A 25,339-nucleotide genomic window follows, 5' to 3' on the forward strand; every position below is an offset into this window, starting at 1 on the left:
GTATCTTTTCTTCCAATTTTGCTAAAAGGTTACTTTTTTTGGTGGCTAGAAAAAAAAAAGATGGTAATTTTCAAAGGAATTTTCACTTCCTTCATACGTTCTATGTCATTTGAAGTTGTTTAAAACACTTTCAATTACAATATCTTTTGAAGGTGGATTAGTGTTTTTAATTTTTTTTTTTTTTTTAATTGGAGAGGCTTGTTCCACCCTCACATTTTTATGTCAACCACTTCTGGTTTTTGAAACCCATTCAAATTATATGCAGCCTCCCAAGTGCCCAATACAGGGGGATAATCACAGCCCTAGTCCTCCTGGGCACATGTGACATTTATGTGGATACATCCATGTTAAAATACACATAAATACTTCAGATCTTAGTACTAAGCAAAGCCACAAGGTGGCACAATCATCTGCTCGGAAGAGCAGCTCACCAAACTTCATTTCCCAAAGTAAACACAGCTCCAGAGCTTCCCTTTTCGAGGGGGAATCACCCAGCCTCTCCACCCCTGCATTCGATTTCACAGAGTAAACTCTGATGGTGGGTGTAGCTTTCCTGAGAGTGAGATTTTTGTTATATAATAAAACCCTACTATGGAAATACTTACGTGGCAATATTTTGCTGTTCCTGCTAATTTTTCTCAGCCCTAGAAAATCTGTAACAGTAACCCCCCTTTTTTGCTGATGGAAGCAGCATCTCTGCTAGGCAACAGTTTGTTTGGTGCCTGATTTCAGCATTAATATCATGAGACTTATGCAGGTTTTCAGAACAAGTTAATCAATCTATTTCTCTACCCCCTCATTTTCTTCTTTGGAGGGAAATGTGGAAGATATGAAAATCCTGAGATGAAAATCTGGAAAAGTCCAGATTCTCATCTCGGGATGAGAATGCCCAGAGAGAACAAATGATCTTTTTGGGGAAAAAAAAAAGAAAAAAAAAGGAAAAAAAAAGCACTTGTTCGCATAGACACCTGCATTTGTCAAGGGTATAAGGAGGATTTAGCATCACCAGGAAAAAGCAGCACAGTAAAGGGAATCATCAGCACATCTAGAATTTTCTCATTTCTTTTTGCCTACCATGGAGTAAGTGCAGACACGGAGCTACTTCTGTTTGCTGGCTGAGTGTTGTTTGACAGCAGGAAATAATTTCTCTCATGTAGACTGGTTTGTTTCTCTCTAACAAGAAATATGCCAGTGCCCAACCTGCCCACAGGCATCCTGGTCCTTTGGGCTGGAAGAGTTACTGCTTTGCTTTTTTTACTTCTGAGTTTGTTACTTCTGAAAAGAAAGACACCCAGGAAAAATACCTATCTGTGTGGTGTTAAAAAGTTCTGAGAACTGATCCTTTTGGTGGTGTTGAAAATAATTATCTATCTATACACATATGTATACACATTTTCTTCCCTGCCCCTAACTTTTGTACTGTTCCTTTTTGGAAGTTATGTATATAAAATTGCTATGTGTATTATATCTCTCTAGATATATGTTTATAATTTCTACATATGCTTAGGTATGTGTGCTTGGGAATCCTGAGGAATTAACTAAATATTCTTGACTCTGTTGAATTGAAATCAAGATCTGTATATATCCCAAGTCAAGCCAGATTCCCATGTAGAAAATGTACATTCATTCCCCTGTTCATCACTTCTGTACTGTCCCTTCTTTGAGCTTTGCTCCACGCCATAGGCTTAAATGGCTGTGCTGAGCCTCCTGTCCTTCGTGAAGGCTTCATTCAAGGGGCAGATCAAACCTCAGGGTCACAAGTATGATTCTCTAGGGTCCCAAGGCTGCGGCAGCAGCTGGCAGAGGTGGAAGGAGCCAGACTCAGGGCTGGGTGCTTGCAAATAATGTGTCCAAGCAAAGCCTGCTTCAAACTCTGCTGTTTATCAGTTGCATAAGTCCACAGTTTAACTCAACAAAAACGAGATCAAACTTCTAGAGCTGCTTTGCTTTTCCTGTCCAGAGGGCAGAGACTTACTTTGGGTGACCTTACTCTCTGCAGCTGATGAAATTCCTGAAGACCTCCTCCTCCTTGCATGGGAAATCAGAAGTTTGAAATGTGTGTGAACTCACACCCTGTACATGAGGCATATGGGAGTGCAGCAACTGATTACCTAAATGAGAATATGTAGGTAGTTAGAACTCAGTGTTTACTCCTGGCCCCTGCTGTTAATTCCTTCTGTACATTGTGTGGGCTTTCACCACTGAACTTCACCAAATGTTTAAAATGCGGCAGCAGTGTGTCAGCATGGGCATATTATATTCTCAGTCCTTCCCACAGGCTGAGTTGCCTGAGCACCTTCATCTGGGCTGCTGCAAGGGGAAACAGTACACTCCCCCTCCTGTTGGACCATCACTAGCGAGAAGAGGTAGGACTGCCCCAGGAGAAGGGATCTTTTTTGTGGCAGCTTGAAGTTAAGGTAACAGATTAGTGAAAGGACATCTCTACAGTGTTATTTTTTCCCAATCACCGTGCATCTTCCCCTGTCTCCCCAGAGTCTGATAAAGTGATTATATTCTTGATCAAAACATGCCACCTGCTGTTTGTCAGAAGGGAGACGTGTATAGTCAATAAAGCCAGTGCATAAACTCACCAAACTGGAATTGTATTTGCATTGCAAAACCAGTCAAAAGTCATGGGTGCCACAGGTTAGAGTCTGATCTTGGCCCCTGTACAAAAATCATCTGGCAACACTGTACTCTTAGAATCATAGAATCATTAAGGTTGGAAATGACCTGCAAGTAATCGGCTCTAACCATTAGCATAAAACTACTGTGTTCACCACAAAACCTTATCCCAAACTGCTGCATCTGCATGCCTTCTGACCCCTTCCAGGGATTGTTGACTCCATCACTTGCCTGGGCAGCTTGTTCCAATGCCTGACTACACTTTCAGTGAGAAATTTTTCCCAATATTCAGTTTAAACCTTCCCTAAGGAAACTTGAAGCAATTTCCCCTCGTCCTGTCACTTGCTACTTGGGAGAAAACATCAACTCCCACCTTATGGTAAGCTCTCTACACTGATAAGATCCTCCTGAGATGCCTTTTGTCCAGGCTGAACATCCCCATCTGCCTCAGCTGCTCCTCATAAGATTTGTGTTCCAGACCCTTCTCCAGCTTTGTTGCCCTTCTCTGGACTCCCACCAGCACCTCAATGTCTTCTTGGAGTGACGGGCCCAAAACTGAACTCAGGATTCAAGATGTGACCTCACCAGTGCTGAGTACAGATCCTTTCCCTAGTCCTGCTAGCCACACTATTTCTGATGGCCAGCATGCTATTGGCCTTCTTGCCCACCTGGGCACCGCTGGCTCATCTTCAGCTCCTGTCAACCAGCACCCCCAGTTGCTTTTCTACCTGAGACCTTTTCAAACAATTTTCCCCCAGCTTGTTGCATTACATGGGTTTATTGTCACCCAAGGGCAGGACCTGGCACTTCACCTTGAACCTCATGCAATTGGCTTTGTCCCTTCAATCAGCCTGTCCAGACTCCTCTGCAGAATCTTTCTACCCTCCAGGAGATCAATGTTCCCACCCAACTTGGTGGCATCTGTGGGCTGACTGAGGGTATTTGAGCTCCTCATCCAGACCATTGATAAAGATATTAAACAACACTGAGCCTTGCGGAACAACACCCCTGAATGGCCACCGCCTGGATTGAACTCAAGTCACCACCATCTCAAGTCACCCAGCCATCCAGCAAATTTTCTATTAAACAAAGAGTGCACACATCCAAGCCATGAGCAGCCAGTTCCCCGAGGACAATCCTGTGGAAAAAGCTCTCAATGGCTTTAATAAAGTCCAGGCAGACAACATATGCAGACTTCCCCTCATCCATTAAGTGCTACACCTTGTCACAGAGGACGATCAGGTTGGTCAAGCAGCAGTTGCCTTTCTCAAACCCATCCTGCATGGGCCAGATCCCCTGGTTGTCCAGTAGGTGCCACATGCTGGCACTCAAGACAATCTGCTCCATGACCTCCCCTGGCACCAAGGTCAGGCTGACAGGTCTGTAGTTCCCCAAATCCCCCTTCCAACCCCTCCTGTAGGCAGGCAGTACAGTTGCTGACTTCAGCCAGCTGGGATCTCCCTGGTTCACCAGGACAGCTGACAAATGATTGGAAGTGGCTTGGCAAAGTCTTCTACCAGCTCCCTCAGTGCCATTGGGTGGATCCCATCAGGGTCTATAGAGTTGCGTGTGTCTAGATGGGTAGCAGGTCCTGACCATTTTCTGCTAGATTATGGGGGTTTTGTTTTACTTCTTATCTCTGTCTTCCAGCTCAGAGGGCTGGGTACCTGGAGCACAACTGGTCTTGCTACTAAAGACTGAGGCAAAGAAGGCATTAAATAGCACAGTCTTTTCCACTTCCTTTTTCACTGTTGACCTGCAAATCTGCAAATGCTGTGGGCCAGGAAGGTCAGAGCCTGGACAACCTTGCAGATTACTGCTTACCATCCAGAGCCAAAGCATGAAATTGGTACTGCCTAAAAAACCACAGTGCAAGCAAACACCCCTGCTGCCTCCAGCTGAAAGTTCCTAACAGGGTAAGGAAGGGTCTAGCCAGGACAGTAAAACGGCTGCTGAAGTAGATTACAAGGCAACGCCCAATATCTGCTTCATAAGAGCAGTGATAACAGAGGAGGCCTCTGCCTCTGTGAAAGGGAAAATTCCCAATGGAGACACCATAACATACTTTAACTTTTGGTCAGCCTTGAAGTGGTTGGGTGGCTGGGAGAAGGAGGTGAGGTGTCCTGGGACTTTTCAGCTGGTACCTGGGCCTGGATGGCTTTTGGGATGGTATTGAGATGACATTCTGTAGCACAGAGGCAGAACTGCAACCCTCTTTGGTGTTGTGTGTGCAGTCCTGCCCCAGCACTGTCTCCTAGATTATCTGCCTGTGGCTGCAGAGTGGCCCCCACGGTCCTAAAGGAGTCTGCAGGACAGCCAGAGGTCCCTGGAAGGCCTGGGAGGCTCTGCAGGGAGGGAAGAAGGGGTTAAAGGACAGAGGGAGGGACGGCTACATTAGCAGATGTCCAGGGCTGAAAAGTAGGTCACCTATTTCTGCCTCGGGGGTGGGGGGTGATTGAAAATCGACACTACATCAATGTACAAATAAAGCCAAGTAATACAGCAAGGAATGAGCCTTAGAAGCCTGACAGAAATCTTCCAAGTACACACACAGCTCTTCTCACACACCATACAGAGCTATAATTTAAGACTAATTAAAAATATACATTTTTACCCACACAAACGTGTATACAATCACATAAGAGGAGGGGCTAATAAAAAAGAAAAAATTGAATTAAAAACACCCAATAAAAGCAGAATTTCTCTTATTATCCATGTGCAGGGCTTGGACAGATGTTCCAGGTTTTTCTCAGCAGTCTTATGCACATTATTTAGGCCTAGACTCCCAAGGCTAAGTACTAACTCCTCTTGATGTCTTTGTGCATCCTTGTAAGACAGACACTTGCAAATACTTCTGAGGCTGTGGTCCTCAGTGTGCCTGTATTTCTCTTAACATGAAAAGTTTCCATGGCATGCCTGAAGCAGGCAAGGCAAGGCATTCCCTTCCTCAGATGTTGAAATTACATGAACAGTTAATTGCAATCACCTACACTTTTCAGGAAGTTAATCATGCTATGGGGGAAAGAAGGTTAGGACAGATGGGATGGAAAGGAGATGAGATACAGGAAATTAGGTGGGTTTCTCCAGAAAGGTCAGGGTAGAGTAATTCAGTATTTATAGTCACTAATTTATTTAAAAAAAAAAAACAAAAAAAACCAAAAACAAAACAAAAAAAAAACAAACAAAAAAAAAAAAAAAAAAAAAAAAAAAAAAAAAAAAAAAAAGAAGAGGGCAAATTCTGATAGACATAAAAGCAGTCCCAGCACATAATGATCACTCTTGACACCACATTCCCCCCAAAGGGTGAAAGCTATTGGACTCACTGTAACACAGAAGATTTTCAGGTAGGAAAAAACAATGGACTCTTATTATTCTGTATAATTTGTTCAGAAAACAGAATATTTCTTAACTTTTATAGATTTTTAACTGCCTTGATGAGAAACTTCTGAAATACTTTAAATGCTGCAGAAAACATATGGGTGGGGGGGTTTATCTGTTTGGGGATATCACAGAACAGTTACCAGGCACTCTTCAGAGCTCTCTGGTGCAGGATTTCCAAGCACAGTTTAAAATCTCTTACTCATTTATATCCAATCTCTTTCACACCAGCAGTGAAATTAAATTCCTCTTTGGAAAGAAGCTGTCAGATGAAATCCTCATACACGAGGAATTAAATCAGCTATCTAAAATCCAGACTTGGAGGGGGACTCAGGGAGTGTTACACATTTGCTACAGTCGAGTCTTTGGTGAGATCAATTGAGTTTGGAGGTACTTGTTCTCAAGCAGGGGCTGGAGAACTACCCTTGGATTCTGGCATCTGTCTTGATCCATCCTAAGGTTAGTTCAAGCTCTGTTCAGCCTGGATATGGCATCCTTCGTGTGCCTGTGCCACTTTCCTAATTTAAAAAGGCTTAAATAGCATTGTCAAGTGGGTCATGAGGTCTCTGCAAGGCATTTCCTATCTTAGAGATGGGAACTACCTGCAGAGTTAATTGCACTCACTTAGACTTTTCAGGAGCCTAATCCCTTTGACAGGCACTCCTCATCTTTGCATACATGTTCCACACCATGAGGGCAGCAGGTCAGGACAGATAGGAAGAGAATGGGGCTGAGATAAAGAAAGCATCTTATTTCTTCTTGAAGTAGTGTGATGGTAATCTTTCCACTTTGTTTTTTCTTTGCTCATTTAGTCATCCTAGTTCTCAAAAGATGGGTCAGCTGATCATAGTGGCCCTTCCCGGCAATGAGACAGGGAAATAGCTTCCTTTGTTCCTTCCTACCCAGTGGAACAATGGGTTAAAACCAGAGCTTGGCTCTGTATTTCAAGGTTGCAGTACTTAAACTATGTACAAGTTTTCATCTTGACCAATTTGGGGGAATGATACACCCTTTTCCCTGGTGGAGTTAAAGGGGAAGAAAGAAGAGAAAGGAAAAGCTTAAAGCAAAAATAACCTGCAACTGCTGCTTATGACATACACCTGATTAGATGACTGTGTTCACAAGTTTGCCTGGGTAATCCAGCCTGTTCCTATCACCTCTTTCAGTCCCCTGCTACCATTTCACAGAAACTAAGTAGTTACTAGGCAGCTGTATCATGGCTGGTTGGGAAATGACACAATACATGCACTTTGCACGCTTGAAAAGCACCTTAATTTTCCTAGGAGAACTACCATAAAGGTAATTTCTCTAACTTGTTTTTCCTCTGTGCTAGTTTAATCAGCTTAGCTATTAAAAGATAACATGGGCTTAGGACTATCATTAGACCAGAGTGGTCATGTGGTTATGCTGGTAATTAGCACTGTTGCTGAACAGTGTGACATTTTTTAAATGGGTAACTACATAACAAAACCAGTACCCAGTGCACATCTAATGAAGCAAAAGAAAAATGAACACTCTCTCTCCTGGGATCTGTATTCAAGTACTTGTCTAGCAGCTTTTTTCTCTTTTTTTTCTCCTCTGTCATATTAGTGTCTATATCAAAAGCATTTAACTGCTTGAAATGGGATTAAGACACTGCGGTCTAAAATTGCAATCTTGCAATCCTCCTGCTCAGCTGCTCTGTAAACTTTAAGGTATCAAAAAATCACTGGGAGGGCCCTGAGAGGGCCAAACAGGCGACGTCTGAATCATGGTGCAGAAGCTCTGTATCATTTGGCCTGAGTCTCCAGGAGTTCAGTTTGGTCAGCATCCCAAATCCTAGACCTACTGCCAGGATACTCGACTCTTTGAGTCCTTGGGTATGTTTTCTTTTGAAGCACAGCCAGAAGGAAAAGAAATGGACATGGGTGCTCCTTTTATCCAAGTCTTAATGAGACTGTGGTTTAGCTCCCATTCCCTTCTTTTGCCAGGGAAATTTCAACCTGCACCTCCCAAATGTACCTATAGTCACCAGACTACAAGCTCTCCCGGGGTGGGAATGTGCTGCCAGGCTCCTGAGAGGTCATTAGGACCAGAGAAGGGTGAGTAGTGCTGTACATCAGTCATTCAGGACAACTTCTCTGTACCTGCACTGGTGCTGCACATCTATGTTGTTTAATGGATATTAAGTTCTGCTCACCTTTATCCCTAGACTTGGGTTTCAGCCTCAGATACTTGTTGGAATTTATACATTATTTCTTCTGCTTACAGTACACACCCTGATTTATTACTAGAGCATAATTTGCTTCTGATGTTAATAACTGATGTAACCAGGTCTTCCCCTGTTGCCCATGATTCCTTCCTGTTATGTTTAGATGGGAGATAAACCGTAAGCCTCCAACCCTTTTATCTGGACAAAATAACCCAAAGTCTCAAGGGAAACCACCCTGCATATATGGGTGGTATGGGGACAGTGGCAGCACCAGGACCTAATGTTTAGGATCATTAGGCTTCCATTTCTTCACCCATTTTCCCATGGAATAAGGTATATGGAGTTTTCAACAAGTTATGTCAAATTGCCTTTTGACCATGCCCTCATCAATCACTGTTTCCTCTGCTCTCTTAGAAAATGGATGGGAAGAAATTGTTGCTTTGCCCATACAGCTAGCACACTTTGCCAGCCTTCAACACCCTCTCAGAAAAAGAGAGGATCCTTTGTTGGTTAGTCAGGACAGCTTTCCTGTGCAGCCACCCAGCAGGCTCCCACATCTGTGTGCTGGGCCCACACTGTGCACTTTGCTGGCAGGTCAGCAAAGCTAACAGGTTCTGTCTGCTTTTTGCTCCCAGATGATATGCCAGTGACTGCTAGTTCTGTGCAGGTGGGAGAAAAAGATGACCAACGCTGATATGTGCCCTCCCATGGAGATGGAAGGGGGTTGGTGAAAGCACTCAAGTGTGTGCCAAAACTTCCCTCCAAGCCTATGTTCCTTTCAGCAGAGCCACAAGCATGGTATGGAGGTTCTACCCTACTCCCCAGCAGCTTTGCCTCAGAAATGCTAATAGGATCAATGCTTGAAATGAGATTAGAAAACTGAACTTGAACATTTTGTTTCAACTAAATGGATTAACTTGTGGGTCTGGTGGAGTCAAACATCCATGTTCACCCTCAGGAGCATAACCATGAAGTTATTGTTCAGAAAAGCTCCTTCCCTCTTCTTAAAGCTACTTAGTTTTCGCAATTTTAATAAGATGTTGGGCTAAACATTAAATCATTAAAATTCTTTAATAGACTTTATTCTCTCCTGAACCATAAGACAAAGAATGGATTTTGTAAGGGCTATGTTTAAACCAGAGGTGTTTCTGTCTTGGCTGACCTTACTCTACAAGTATTCATTCAGTGTTAACAGAGATGGGGACTCTGGTGCAAGGCACCCAATTGTCCTGCTTTTTCTATTCTGTTTCCTACAGGTAACTTGTCAGTGCTCAGAAAAGTGAACCTCAACCAGATTAAAAGAGGTTAAGCTAGGACTTCATTTTATGCCTGAGTTGATTGAACAGCCAGATATCACCACTGCGGGGGTTCAGCTCCAGACCTGTGTGCAGGTGTTCCCGTTGCCTTGCAGGCACTGGTGCTTCCCTGTCCCTTTGGGAAACCCAAGCCTGCAACCTGGGTAAGCTGGAAACAAATGAACCCTCACAGGGTCCCTCAGCTGCCCCGGGGAGATAAAGGGAGGACAACATGTTGGACTGTGGCTGACTTGGCAGAGCTGAAGCAGAAACACCCCTCACATGCTCATGGTCTGACATTACGGCTGTGTAAGAGCAGCAGCAGCTAATGGTGAAATGCTGCTGAAAGGCTACAGTCCTGCCTGCCCTCCTCTGCTGTCACATCCAGCAATTGCAGAGCCACGGGACAAGCTGGCTTGGCAGGCTGTGCCACTCTTGGGGAGACAAGTTTGTTCTCCAAGGTGTGGCAGAGCTGCTGAGTCACAGCAAGCCCTAAGAAATGCTTCTCCTGGCACCTGCAGGGAACCCACCAGCTCCTGGAGAGAGCACAGCTATGGCTGAGGGGTTAAAGGTGCGCACTGAGGAAACATGCTCAGCATCCTTTGATGGGGTGACAGTGACTGAGCAGGCTGATTATTTGTAATTTTTAAATTTGCCTATCACTTTATGCTGAGGAAGTGGCTTCCTCGAGTGAGTAGAGGAATTAATCAGAAGTGCTGTCTCTTAAAAGTGCCACAGGCTGCAGACATCACCAAGTTAAGATACTGACACTTGAAACCCTAGCTCAGTGATTTAGTAAAACACCATCAAGCTTCCAGTCCATTGCCAAAAAGTTAAGAGTTCCTCTGCCAGCAATAAAATACAACAGTCAACCGGAAGCAGGCTAAGTTTTTGGCTCTGATTTGCCTGTAATCACAGGCACAGGAATGGTGTGGTGATCTTCAGATTTGCACGTAACTCCCAGGGATAAAGGACAGGGATTTCACTCTTTTGCTTTTGCCTCTGGTTCAGCTTACTGTGTGATGCTGGGCAAGCCACCTAACCTCCACATTTCCCCCAGCTGTTCATACTCTTTGTAGACATGAAGTGTTTCTACCTTGATGTAGCAGTGCCCTGGCATTAGCAACTTATATAGTAATGGCAGTTTCACCCGGACAGTTGTAGTTTCAAAAAAAAAAAAAAAAAAAAAAAAAAAAAAAAAAAAAAAAAAAAAAGCACAAAATCAAGAAATCGAGATTTAGAAATATATTGATAGGAAAGCTCTACGACAAAAACAGGGCCTGTGAAGTCCCAAACTTTTCTGGAATTGTGATGGTGGTGATAAGACCCTTAAAAATCAGATATGTGCCAGTGGAAATATTATCCTTCCTCTTCTGAGTTGAGATGCATCCCTTGCTGCCAGGGCACATTCGATATAGGATGTGTCCACAGCAGCACAGTTTGACACTTAGTTGTCTATGAGGACATAATTAATATTTACAGAAATGATACTAGGTACCTAAGTATGTCACTGTTGTAGCTGTTCTGCACTCAAACTATTAATCTCCTCTCCAGATACCACTTCTGGTTCTTGCTATATTATATATTTTATAACCTCATTATCCTTTTAACAACCTACCTGCTTGTCCTGGGGATGCCATTTAACGTGGTACACTCATCCATCCATTGTTTAGACCCATTCTTTCCTGTTAAGTCTCTACTCACAGTTTCCAGGGTCTTTCCTACACACTGTAATTGACAACACAACCAGAACTGCCTCTACACACTTTAAATTGTGAAATCTCCATTTGTTGTAGGTAGTGCAGGTACTCTCTGCTGGAACATGCAAGTGGAATGACAAACAAAACCACCCCACAAAAAAACCAAAAAACCAGACACAGTGAAAGGAAAGAAAACAAAAAGGAGACAGCTAAAATAAATGTGGAACAAATACAGTCTAGGGAGCTTTCTGGACTGAAGAAACAATGTCCCATTTCATGTTGATCGATTGGAGGATAATCCTTTTTTTTTGGTACATTTTACTAAATAAATCTGCTTGCATGAAAAAGAAAGCAAAAACCAGACTCTATACTCAGAGACCTAACTGTAACTCATTTCAGTAGATAACAGCAAATACATTTCATACTGCTGAGTTTTTACCATGTATTTGTGACACATTAAGATCACATGTATCTATAATTGCTGCAGCTCCACTAACTTATTCAGGCAGAAAGAGATGATCATGTGTCTGTGCTGGCAGCCAACAATATCCTATTAACAGAAGCAACCCACCAGGATCACGGCTTGGGGAGGGCTTATGTTCACAGGGGTTTTGTAAAACAGGGATGTGCCATTATATACTGAAGGGGAGCAAGCACAGCCACAGTTAGTAGGATATGCACGCTGCAACCTAATCTTCAGGAGAACCAGTAATGCCTGCAGAGAGGACAGGAGCCAAAGCTTGGTCAACTGGTAGGAAAGACGCAGGAACACAAAGAAAGCTGACACTGTGGCCAGCTTTTTATGCAATCAGCATTACGAAACCAAGCACCTGAGCAGCTGGCAAGAGTTTCTGGACAAAGCACAAAGGCCAGGCCACGTTAGCCTGTTTGCAGCTATTGTAAATCTGGTAGCTACTTCTTCCTTAGAAGCAAGCGTCTTAACCTATTTTTCTGTATTTAGAGAAACTCCAAGAAGCCTAGAGCGTATTTTGAAATTCTTGAACAGAATACCATTGTGAAGAAGAAGATGTGGAGTCCCTCTGATCTGAAAAGGACACACAAATTAAGATAGGCAAACGCTGTAAAGCATTTAAACTGCTATTACACTGTCCCTTTGTCCAAACCCCAAGATGTTTTATGTAGAGACAGGCTCCCATTAGCACCTTATTCTTGTAGACCAAGGTTTGAGCCCATTTCTAGCTTGGATGATTGTTTCTCTCCTGAAAAAGGTGCTGCTTTCTGCAGCAGCACCCTCAATATTTATCTCTTCGCAATATCACTAGCTTTGTCTTAATGGGAGCAGACCTGCTGATTGTTTTTCAGTAAGATGTAATCACAGCTGTACTGAGCTTAACTTCGTCAGATGAGCATGTGAAAGATGTGAAGATACATTATTTGCAGTGAAGTTGCTTTATCCTAGACTGCTGATTCATAATGAAGAAATTTATTGTTTTTCCCTCCCTTCAGTACATGAAATAAACACAGTGCTGCCCTTCAGTTTTCACATCCTCTACACCAGGGGCCTGCAAGAACTACCCTAATGCTAAACTATCATTTCAGCTCTGTTGTTTCTTTCCCCAGTGTAAATAAATAAATTCATGAGTACTTGCCTTAACTAGCCCATGCCCTCTTGAAAAGGAACCAGTCAAAACCACATTGAAACCCGACAAAATCCCAATGAAGCCAGGCAAAAGCCCACCAAAACTGGACAAAACCTGTGGACACCAGGCCAGGCAGGTACCTGATGGTAACCTGCTGCCCAACAGGCGATGTGCTGCTGATGACAGCTGGGTGGTCTCCAGCAGGGACATGGATGTCATCCTGACAGTGACATTCTGAAACCAGGAAGGCTGCCCTGAATGCCTAAGGGGCTGGAGTCGGGGGGGTCACCCCCTTTCCGGGCAAAGGTGGTTCGGGAGGCTTTATGAGGGAAGGCCAAAAGCATCCTGGCTGGCCAGAATTTGTTCATGCCCTTAAGACTCAACACGCACCGTGGGTGTCCTGTGCCAGCTGTGGGGCACAAGAGGCTGCCTGTTCGGGTGTGTGTCACCTGAGCTTTCCAGCAGAGGCCCTTGCCCGCCGTGCTCAGCCAAGCAGGGCTGCAGTGCTGCAGCCACACCAGCAGCTCCTCAGGTGGCGGCCAGGGAGGTTTGTCGAGGCTGAGCACCCACCCTGGATCTCACACACGTTCATTCCAGAGCGCTTTGGGCAGTATTGGGAATAGTGTGGCCAGCTGGACCAGGGCAGTGTTTGTCCCCCGTACTGGGCACTGGTGAGGCCACACCTTGAGTGCTGTGTCCAGTTCTGGGCCCCTCACTGCAACAAAGACACATTGAGGTGCTGGAGCATGTTCAGAGAAGGGCAATGGAGAAGGGTCTGGAGGACAAGTCCTGTGAGGAGCAGCTGAGAGAGCTGGGGGTGCTCAGCCGGGGGAAAAGGAGGGTCAAGGGGAGACCTTATTGCTCTCTACAACTGCCTGAAAGGAGGCTGTAGCCAGAGCTGGGGGTTGGCCTCGTCTCCCAGTCAACAAGCAGGATAGGAGGAAATGGCCTGAAGTTGCACCAGGGGAGGTTTGGATCAGTTATTAGCAAAAATGTCTTCACTGAAAATATGGTCACGAATTAGAACAGGCTTCCCAGGGAGGTGGTGCAATCAACATCCCTCGACGTGTTCAAAAGGCAGGTGGAACTTGGGGACATGGTTTAGCGGTAAGCAAGGTGGTGTTGCCGCCTGACGCCTGGACTTGATCACCTTTAAGGTAGGTCACTTCCAACCTTAACCATCCTATGGTTTTATAAAACACACACTGCCGGATCTCAGGCGGCGTTGGAGGCCTCGTGGGCACCTGCCCGGAGGCAGGCTCCCCGCAGGTGGAGAAGGCGGGCACCGACCCCGCCACCTCGCGCACGCAGGCGGGGATCTGCGCCACCGGGCCCGCCGGGCCCCCCCGGCCCCCCGCCGCCTGTTGTCAGGCAGTTTGGCGCCCGCGCGCGCCCCGGGGGCGTGGCCCTGCGCGCCGGCCAATGGCGAGGCGCGACGGATGAAGCTGCGGGACGGAGGCCGCCGCTGGCTCCCGCCCCCCCCGCCGCGGCCTCCGAGCGTCTCGGCTTCGGATTGGACCGAACGGGTTTATTTTTAAAAGGAATCTGCTTTGTCTATTGGCCGAGGGAGACGCCTGTCAGCGTGACGGTGCCTTGTTGCTAGGCCGGGAAGGTGGGAATCCAGGTGCACCCGCCCCGTGCGCTGACTGGCCAACGGGAAGCCGAGAGCCCGCCGCCATTCGCCTCCCACCCTGTCGCGGCCGCGTAGCCGGGTGACTGACATTGGCCAGACGGCCAGTGAGAGGCCGAGTTCCGCACAGCGCCCAATAGGAAGGCGCGAACCGGGCAGAAGGGCGGTGCCGGGGCGAGGTGATTGGCAGGTGGGCGGAGGCAGAGGAGGGCTCGCCGGAGCTGCCATGTCCGCCATCTTGGAGCGTCGGTGATGGTGGCGAGCGGAGGTTTTCCCGCCTGAGCGGAGGCACCCGGGGCCTGTGGTGGGGGACGCGCTGCCGAGGTACGGCCGGGACGGCGCCGTGATCTCCGTTCCCCCGCTTCCAGGGGAGCAGCGCTCCGGCGGCGGCTCCTCCGCGGCGGCTCGGGCCTGGTGCCCGCTCAGGGCCGTGCGGGGGCTCCGGGCGCCGCTCGGGCGGCACCGGGCCGGGCCCTGCCGGGGCCTCCCGGGCCGGTGGTGCGCGGCCTCCCGCAGCCGCAGCGCGGGGCCCGGGGCGGGCGGGGCGCGGCGGCGGGGGCCGGGGCCGGGGCCGGGGCGCGGCGGGGAGGCCCGGGCGGGCCGGGCCGCAGCATGAGCCCTCCCTGCTCGCCGCCGCTTCGGCCCCGGTGCCGCGCGGGCTTCTCTGCTGGGACGGGCGGGTTGTTGTGGGCTTTTAACGAGGCAGTTGCTTTGAAGTATAATGTTTTAAGAGCGTAGCAGTGTTTGGGTAAGCTTTAACTGCTGTTAAATACGTTTGGCAAAAATCTCGCTTAGAACCTGCCAGTTTTTCTTGTTTTGTTTTGTGTTGGTTGCTAAGAACTTTCCGAAGTGTAAGAGGGAATTAGTGTTTTAGTCTCCTTAGTGTCATATGAGCCTATCTTGCATGACATAAGTGCAATTGAGGCTAAAGATCATTTCTGTCAGCATAAATGTTTAAGTCAGAACACTGGGATACTTTGAATGGGTGTGTTGCTATTTAAAAAAAAAGTGTTCTGAGTGGAAGAGTGGAGGAGACTTAGGAGTAGGTGGATAGCTTTTGGATCCCTTGATCCTTTGAGATATTGACAACTTAAAAATGAAGAATTACTGCTGGTGGTATTACTTAGGTTTAAAATGTCCTTCAGTAAAATGAGTCTAAATGTACTCTAACTGTGCAGTGTGTCTTTGGATTGCACAAATACTTGTATGTTTTTGTTGTTTTTTTTTTCTTTTTTTTTTTTTTTCTGGGATGCTGAAAGATGGGAAGTTTCTCTGTTTCAGTGTTCCAGAAAGATTGCTGCAGTTATTAGAACTGAATGGTCTATTTCCAGTGCAGCAGACATTCAAATAAGACTCTGATTACTTAGCTCTGTGTTATTTATGTTTTCAGTAGCACGACATGGGCTAACTGAAGCTTGCAAGAGTTTCTTTATTATACGAGTAGAAAATAACACTGCAGCATTACCTTTCAATATGTAAATTGTTTATGAGACGCCATGTGAAAGTGATATCCAGTTTACATGTTTTTCTTGAAAGTTTATATTTTTAAGTAAATGTTTGCGTTCACTTAAGTTACTTATTTTGTCCATCTCTGATATTATTTGAACGTAAGGGATTTTTCTTACTTGCTTTCTGTTTGAAAAGCGGAATGTATAGGCATTGAATCCTGCACTCTCTTGAGTTACTAAAGGAATTTTTTTTCTAAAACTACTTGGAAATACTGTTTGGGCCAGAAGAACTGTTGATGAGGTGTGTTTGCAGTGACCACAGAAAACGTTAAGTGAAAGCTGTAGTTTAGAAATTCCGGAAAAGCAACCTGTTTAACAGGAATGCCTTTAAGTAGGGTACTGCATTACAGCTTCTTTACAGGCCAGTTAGATTTGTATGTGAACTGCTGTGAGCATCACAGCTTTGGATTTTTTAAAAATACAGTTCAACTACCTGTTATTCCCTTATGGAATTAAAGATACTGGATAGTTTATGTATCTCTTCACAATACTGCCTGCACGCTGCTTACTCCTGCTGAGTTGCTGAAGTGAGCAGAAGTGACTTTTTCCTTTGGAATGCTTCTGTCTTGCACTTCAGGGAGGTGATGCTATAGCCTGTGTACCACTCAGAGAATCAGATCATGTTCTGAGAGTGAAATTCAAGTGTATTAGTAGATGGAACCTGAATTTAGCGGTATTGGAGCAAAAATTGGCGTATGTAGCTTTAGTAGTGACAGATGTTTGGAGAGTGAACTCTGTTGTTATGGCTCAACATCTTCACTTATTTACTCAGTTTACGCTTGGCGTGCATGTACTGTGAAATGCTGAAGAGCTGGCTCAAAACCAACCAGTCAGAAGGTCGGAACAGAAGGGAGAAATGTGTTGAAGAAGTGTCTGGTCCACTCTCCTTTCTGTCCATTAATGTCCTGTTTTGTCCAAGTGCTTAAAAAGCCTTGAAGTATGTACTTTACAGTTAAAGATGGCTCTTTGTAACTATATTGCAATAAGCCATTTTTTAGCTTCAGTGTTTCAGCACAGTACACAATATCTTTGTAGGTGGGAGTCTTTTGTATTCACTTTTCTTAGGTAACTGGGTTAATTTATGGCCTTTGGAACTATGGTGGAAACCATGGCCTTTGTGCTTGGGCAGAAGAGGTGCTGGTATGAGCACAGTGATCTCTTTTTGTGGTGAGATAGGATAGCTTCAGCACATTGTCTGCCCTATAGATCAGTCATTTGTAGTAGCACCTTCACCTGTGATCCTTCAGCTTGCTGTGTACTCTGCTGTCTCATCTTCCAGGTTTAGGAGTACTGTGTTATCTCAAGTTCATATCTCACACCCAGGTTCTAGAAGAACAGATGTCTGGTAGGTTTGTCCTAAGAGCGAGATGTAGAGCCATTGTTACTGGCAAAAGCTTTCACAATAATAAAACAAGTATAGGTAAATGAGAAATAATATCTTGCTTGCGTCTTCTTATTTTGGTAAGTTTGAGGAAGAGAGCAAAGTACTTGAGAAGCTAGTGATCCTGATATTTTTGGTTTTGGAAGCAAGCGTGAAAGATCAAGGAGAAGACACATGGAGAACATGAACATCATGTTGAAAGCTCTGCAAAGTGTATTTAATTGTTTCTGTAGTGTGTCAGGGTGCCAGCATCTGTTTTAGAAACTATATGCTACTAAGCAACTGAAGTAAAATATTTTCCTACTCTTGGATATTATATGTAGCTTTATAGCTAGTTTGGGACACTTCTCAGGAAGTGGAATAGACTGATTTGAGAAGATTGGGAAGACATGTGGTTTAAGCTTGCCTGTTTATGGAATAGCTCTTCACATAATATTGGCAAAAAAAATTTGTTGGTATGAAATACAAGACTTTTCATGACCTGTGATTATTTAATAACTTACATAACACGTCAAGAAGCACATTTGAAATGGTATGTGTGATTTGGAGTAGGTGAAAAAGTTGTCACCCTTTGACTTTTTTTCTTCTTGCTGTTAGTTCATACATAGTCATCCCTTAATTCTGTTAAATGGATATATCTTTTCCTCTAAAACTTGAAATGCTCAGTGACAAATCTGTGGGATATGTTGCATGTCAGCTGTGGAAAATAATAGCAAAAGCACCTCAGCATACAACCTTATGGACCAGTGAAGCTGTAACACTCCACTGGAGGAGAGATGGATGTTGTTAGGCATGTTGGCAGAATAGCAGGGAGGAGTGCCTGGGAAATGCATAGTGGGGATTTGATTAATGAAGGGAAGGAGACTAAAGAAGGAGAATAAAAAAATGTATGTGTGCACAAGCGGAAACTGCCCAGTGGTGAGATTTGAGGATTGATTAGTTTCCTTGGAATGTTCTTAAAACTTTATCCAATTTCATTTTGAGTGGGATGGTTCCAAACACTTCTGCATTTTAAATTGTGCATCTGTGAGGAGGTGGAGTACATGGCCTAGTGGTCTCTGACCTGTGTCCCCTGGGCCTTCTTGAAAAAATACCATAGGCCATCTCTTGTCACCTGTGCCAAAAGATGCTTTTAAACATGGAGAAATCTCTAAAACCTTTTTAGGATGCCCAGGCCCGGCCTGGGTGAGGCTTGAGAGATGGCCACGTGATTTCCAGTTTGGTAACAAAGCACAGTTGGGATGGAGGATGAAAACTTCAAGTTTTTTAGTAAAAAGTAGTTTCTGAGTTAATGAAATATGTTCTAGAATAGTTATTTCAGTACTAAAAGCATTCTGATTGTTAATTACAGGAGTGAATCCCAGGCCTCCCACCCCTGTTACACACAGTGGGTGAGTTCCCTTCTTGAGTGACCATTGGCAGGATTTCTAACTGGATACCGGTATATGAGATAAGATTTTGTTGTACAGATTTAACTTCGGCCATGGGTTTTTGAAGTGAGTCCCATTATTTCCTAAACTACTCTGTAAATGTACATGATGTTCCTTTAGAAGAGCAAAGCCTAAGACTCTAATCCTCAATTGTGTGTTGCACATCTCTCTCTTGTGGGAGTAGCCTAATTGATAGATTAAAAGCTTCAAGTAGTGCTTTATGCAGTGGCTGTAGGCAATGCTGGTGCAGGTGTGATTGCATTTTCCATTGTATTGTAACTGGTGTGAGCCTTTGTTAGAGCAGAAAACAAGGGAGTAGCAGATACTCTCAAGGTTTGCATTGCTACAATGTGATATTATTTCAGTTCTGTTTGCGTTGTGAAAGGAGGGTAAGCCGCTGCCTCTGCTGGGTGGATTTCTGCATCTTTGTAGCAGAGCTTATACAACTAGTGATTCTCAGAGAAATGGTGAAAATACAGTGTTATTTGCTTTTTTTTGGTAAGTGTAGTGGAAACCAAATCTTGTGTTTCCATTATAATTAGTGGGGGAGGGGAAGGGGGTTTGTATGTGGGGGGTTTTTTGGTGTTTTTTTTTTTTTCAATTACTCTAAGTTTCATTAAGGCAAAAATAATAGGTGAGGTATTGGTGAAAAAACTCATTCTTTCTGTGATTTGCGGAAGTAATGCACTCTGTATTCTGGTCTTGCTTACCATGTACCTAGTACTTTGAGCAGTTCCCAGTCTTCAGCTGTAAACTTGAGGTCTGGTTTGAACTGCAGAATTTGTATTCATGTTATTTCTTCTGCTACTGCCTTGATGGACTTGCTGGATGTCCATGTAACTGAAAGCGAAGTCTTCTAGAAAATAAAAAGTAGGATGTTACATTTGACAACTTCAGCTATTGTCACCAAACTTATTGGAAAAGGATGGAAAGTTTAGAGACAGCTAAAACAAAGCTGTGGTGTTGGCAGGAGCAGACCCACTTTTGAGTGTTGGGGATTCCTACTGATGTAAGCATCTCCTTTCTCTAGGAACTCGACGTCCATTTCATGTCAGTGTTGGGCAGTCTAGATGGAAGTGCACCTAGAAGTTGCAGCAGCACAAGGGTTTTGTTCCCACGTGTTGTGTTTGTCTTTCTCTGTTCTTTCTGGCTCTTGCAAGGGAGGAGTTTGTCACTGCTCATGGCAGCTCTGAGGGGTAATGTCATGTAGGTGTCTTTTCACCTCTGTGAGGGACAGCTGTAGAAGGCACAGTGATCTGGCTGTCAAGTATCAGTTCTTCCTTATGGCTGTGATGAGCAGACATTCATTCATCAAAGGATCCTTCTCAGTGTGTACTTGATGCTGACGGCGGGCTTTTTTTTACAGCTTTAATCACATCTAAATAGCAAAAAAAAATATTCACTGAACACTATTTAGTGACATTTGTTTGATAAAGGACATGGTAAAGGTAACATTAATGAGAGATCTGCATTTCTTAATGATCAGCATAAAGAACTAAATGTGTCTTTTCAGGCTGCTTGCCTGTGCTGTAAGGGCTAAGGCTCTCTTCTAGAGTCACAATATAAAAGTTTATACATTTTTCTGATACGAGTAATATGTGATTGATGAATGAACTTACAGCTTCTCAACCCATTAATGCTTGATTGCTTTAATTACTCAGTAGTTGTGCCAGGTGCAGTTGTTTTAATATGACTTCAGTCATAGATTAGCACATGCTTTTTTTTTTTCCTGTGTCTGCCTTGTCCAGTGTTCCCTCCTGCTGTACTTGAATTTGACTTGTTTTGAGAACAAAAACCAAAAAACTTAAATATAGTGGAACTGAGTATCAGCTACACTTGGCTTGGGTGCTCTGCTTCAAAAATGCAAATTTAGAATTTGCAAAAATGCAAGTTATAAGGAGAAATTAATCCCTAATGCCTTGGTTATTGACTAGGGAATTTAGTTGCCCAGATTGGAATTGGAGAGACAGAATATTGAAGGCAGACAAGAATAATTCTGAATCCTTTATGTATGAGGGTGTCTGTGGAAAAAAAAATCAAAGTCTGAAAAACCCATGGGGTTTATGTTTTACTTATTTATATATTTATTTACTATAGGAAACACCTGCAGGTGTTTTTCACTGTGGGATACTGGATTCCTTTTAGGGCGTAAGGGAAAGCAATAATGTTAATACTTGCACGAGATTTTTTTTTACTTTGAAATGCACTGGTCGAGTCTTCCCCTCTTCTGGACTTGGGAATTCTAAGTTTAGCTTGCAATCCTGGCTGTAAGGCTGGAGATTAGAATGCAGTGGGGTTGGGATTTTTCCCTCCCAGGTTGAAATTGTAGCCCCATGCAGCCAGGAATGAAATTATTTATAGGGAAAATAAAAATTTTTAATATGGTAGTGATCTCATCCTCATAAGAAAAAGGGATTATAGGTTATCTAAATGTGTAATTTAAAAAAAATACTGTAGATAGTGAACATTGAGTGAAGCCACCTAAGAAGTCTTGTTGGAGACTTCAAGGCATTTCAGGCTAAGTTAATTTCTGTGCCCCTTGGCATAGCAGTAACTTGACTTTTTGGAATGGTAATATGACTGTCCTGACAAAAGTCTTGTGTGGACCCCTAGGTGTTACTGAAAAGGATAGAAGACTTAAGGTCTGAAGTAAATTGATTTCTAAGTCTTCGGCACAGCAGGGTATTTCTCTTTAGGGCTCTATCATGTAATGCTTTAATAAATACCATTTGAAATTCTGAGCTTGCATTTTAAATTGCTTAGCTTCTTGGAAACTTTATGCTTTAAATCCCTTGAGTAGGCGTGGGGCACAGAAGTATTACTGTAGTTTTGTGTAACTATAACCTATCAGTGCTGTTCTCAGTCTTGCATTGGGATTAGTTTTAACAGCGTGTGTTCAGTAATTCCTAGTTAGTAAAGTAACACTTGGTTGAGGCTCTTCTTGCAGCAGGAGAAAATTGTTGGCAGATAGTTGGGTAGTTAAGAGAAAGAACTTGTAGGAAGGAATGGATGCTGAAATGGTTGAACTGTGGTGAGTTACTTTGTGTGGTGGCCCTCTCCTGAAAGGGCACAAAGCAAATGAAAGAGAAGACAGCCAGTTGAAGGCAGAGTCCTTTCAAAAGGGCAGTGTCCCTTAACTATGGCATATTGCTTGAAAGAGTTTTTTAACTCTTTTTGCAAGTACATACTAGTGTCCGTATGGTATTGCACAGCTGTTGATCACTGAAGTGTAAAAATTGAGATTAATCACCCTTTGGAAACAGTATTATTAAGAACTGCAGCTGAATCTTTGAGACAGACTTGCCCCATAGTTGCCACTTGCAACTGCAGTGGAATTCTGAAAGGCGCTCAAACAAATCTGCTTCTCTGATACTCCAGAGAGAAGCATTGAAGTAGAATTTTTAAAAGATTGTTTTGAAGATCACAGAGGCAATCGTAGGTTTGGCATTTTTTTAATGGAACTTCAGCTTTTTTTTTTTTTTTTCATTAAACTAGGGTGAGTGTTGCACTTGGAAGAAGGTGTCTTATTCTGTTAGGCAGTCTTGATTTCTCTACTATTGTCCAGCGAAATAGAAGAGTTCCATGGTGAAGGCATTACTCCTGTTCAGTTGAGACACCAGAGGCACCTGTGCCTAAAAAAATGTTGTGTGGTTGCTCTCTGTGACGTGTGGTTTGTAAAAGCACAGTGTGGCACAGCTTACATTACTGGAGTCTCCAAAATATAAATTGCTGTGGGACTGGGGAATGGGAAAGAAAGATAGCATTAGCTTAATAGTCACTTCAAACTTCACTGTGAAGACTTCTTGCGCTGAAGTTTCATGATTTTGCGGGGTTTTTCATTTCTTTTCTGGAAGATACTTTTGCACGTACCAAAATAAAAGTGATGGTAATTCGTTAAACTTACGTAGGTGAGAATTGGTGAAATCTTCCCATTCAGAGCATTATTTTCTGAGGATTCTAAGATGAGTCTCAGGAAAGTCAAGCTGGTGATGCTTTTTTAATGCCAATTGTTTGAGTAACATTGGGCAGTTGTCTTTGTAGCACTCTGTATTACAGAAGGAGGATATGGAGTCACTATCCAGCTGTCTCAGTCTTTGAGTGATAATCTGACTGTTTGGCATCAAGTACTTAATTGACATTTCATATGTTCTAAAATAATTTACTTTTCTAAGTAGTTACCTTCATCCTCAGGATATCTGCAGAGGTGGAGAAACTGTTTTCCCTGAATATATAGGGTATGTTCTGTGGAGGAAAGTGGTGTTCTTCTTTGGTTAAAGCCTCAAATAAAGCTTTAAGATTGGCACTAGGCTGGGGAAGATTTCAGGTGGCAGCATTTTGTTAAATGCAGATACCAAAATCTAGAGAAGTGAATGTGCTAAAGTAGCATCACTCCCCTTGTATCTAGGTGCTGCTTCTGTGTTTTATTTTCTCTTGCTTGGTGTTGGAAGATCTTTTCTACTTTTGTCCTAGGGATTGTATTGTTAAACTTGAAAATGCTGGTATTGTAGAAAAAAAGTATAAGTGGGGCTTAAGCTCTGGTAAATCAAGTCCTTTTAGTAGTCTTTGCCCATGAGGAAATCAAAATAAAAGATGTTTTAACTTGCTTAAATTAAAGATTAAAAGAAGAAATATCTTCAACTTTTCTTTTCATGATGTTGGATTTGAACACTCTTTAAAGAGTGTTAGGGATTCTAGCTTTCATTTTGAAAAGCAAAACATGTTTATGATACTGTCATTAAGGGAATATTGAGCTTCCGTATGCATGTAGGGTGGGTTGAATAGTTCTCTCATTTTTTTCAGGATATGGTAACATTTCTTGATATCCTAATTAAAAGACCTTGAGAACTTGCAGCTGTCAAAACTTGTTTTAATGGCTTTGTAAAGCTTAGTATGAGGAAAACTAGGAAGGTGCTCTTGCCCAGAGCCTTTAACTAGAACAGTTCATGTAACTTAAAATGCAAATTCAGGTTACCTGAACAACAGGTCCCAGAAACCTTTAATGAAAGTGAAGAGTTAAGCAAGAAGTTACAAATTGCTTTGGATTTAATTTCGAAGTTGCTGTCTTCATGCAAGAGTCCACTCCAGTCCTGGCAGCAGCTGTAGCTGACTGGAGCTTCAGGAGGCAAAACATTGATGTGCTCCCAGAAGCTGCTGACTTCGTTTCTGAACTGCATGTGGTCTTTAAGTATTCTTTTTAACAAGACTGGGATTTTGCATGAAAAAAATAAAGCAAATAATAGCCACGAATGCAGAATACAGAAAGAACCCTGGTGTCCTGGTTAGAAGTTGCTGAAGTAGCTTTCTGTTACCTCCATGTATTTTTCATGTGCCTCAAGATTTGATTTATGTCCAACTTTCAAGGCCTAATCCACAAGGGGAATAGGAGGATGAACTTGAGGAAGAAAAAATCCAAACCCATGCTGTCTTTGAACTAATACAGTGAACAGAATAAAACACATGCTTATCAAAGAAACCTCTGGTAAAATTCATGCCTTTCAACTTAAGGTTGTGTCTTTTAGTTGCAGTAGTTGTTTCTAAAATGTTCAAACAAGAAAGTGAAGTTTACTGCCGAAGCAGTGAGTCAGTGTTACTGAGGTTTTTTGCATTTCCAGAGTAGTAGTCCTGGAATTCAGGACACATTTACACTTGCAAATTATCAGCTGGTTGAGACTACAGTAGAACTGGTGCTGAATTGTCCAACATCACCCATCTTATTTATCAGATGCAGGAGAGCTTTTACTCTGTAATCCTGAGCAGGCTTGAAGTGGTACAATTTAGGGCAAAGATGGAACAGTCAGATCCTGATTGCAGTGTCCCTAATGGTTCACTGTCCCTCTTCCTTGGCTGCACTGGCCCCGGTGATTGATGGACCCTTTGAGCTGTTTTATCTCATGGGCATGGCATGATCTTTTCCCTTCTTCCTCCTGCATTTGCCACTTCTGGAGTAGGTTTTTAAGTTTGTAAATGTCTTGGCAGAATTTTCATCAGTGTTGGGGAGCCAACAGAGTGTGACTGCACAGCAAGGGGTAGAACAAAGCTGCTTTGCATAAGCTAATTTAGCTTCCTAAAGCACTCCTATGAGAGACCATGAGGAATTTCAGTCCTCATTCTGAGTGTGGATGGTGACATTTCGGCATACAAATGTATCCTGTAAGCAAGGTGTTGGAAACTGACAGCCAAAGCATTCAGAGTTTAAGTGTGACCTAAGTGAGATGCTTCTTAGTGTTTAAAAATTGCCTTGGTTTTCATGAAGACTTTTCTATGAACTTAGTTCACAAATGAGTATTCTAGGCAGTTCAGGTGCAGGCCCTTCAGCTCTCACCACTACCACATTGATGGTTGTAGACAACACTTTCAAGTTAAGTTTCTTTGAGAACCATCTGTCCAAGGGGTTACTTAAAAGTTTTCTGGGAAGAGATGTTCCAGATTGTGTGGTAACACATGAGTGTTCTAAGGAGTGCACATGACTTTGATTTTTCTCACTTGACATTTGGAGAGGTGTGGTAGGGAACAGTGCTGAGTCTTAAATTACGATTTCACAGTGCTCTGCATGATGTTACATTAAACAGTTTTGTATTGCTAGACTGTAGTTTTACAGGG

At 43.5% G+C, this 25,339-nt stretch overlaps 1 protein-coding gene across 6 annotated transcripts in view; it reads left to right on the top strand.

The window, feature by feature from the left end:
- The first annotated feature begins 14,648 nt into the window (after positions 1–14,648).
- The window catches only part of PPP6R3 (protein phosphatase 6 regulatory subunit 3), a 51,110-nt gene continuing 40,419 nt past the window's right edge, over positions 14,649–25,339 (top strand). For all 6 annotated transcript variants that reach the window (XM_066187823.1, XM_066187822.1, XM_066187824.1 and 3 more), the window contains exon 1: positions 14,649–14,744. The gene's annotated coding sequence lies outside the window, so the exon portion shown is untranslated. The remainder of the gene's footprint in view (positions 14,745–25,339) is intronic.

Source organism: Chamaea fasciata, unplaced genomic scaffold, assembly GCF_029207755.1.
Source record: "Chamaea fasciata isolate MVZ Bird 193981 ecotype frontalis unplaced genomic scaffold, bChaFas1.0.hap1 SCAF_7, whole genome shotgun sequence".
Lineage (NCBI taxonomy): Eukaryota > Metazoa > Chordata > Aves > Passeriformes > Sylviidae > Chamaea > Chamaea fasciata.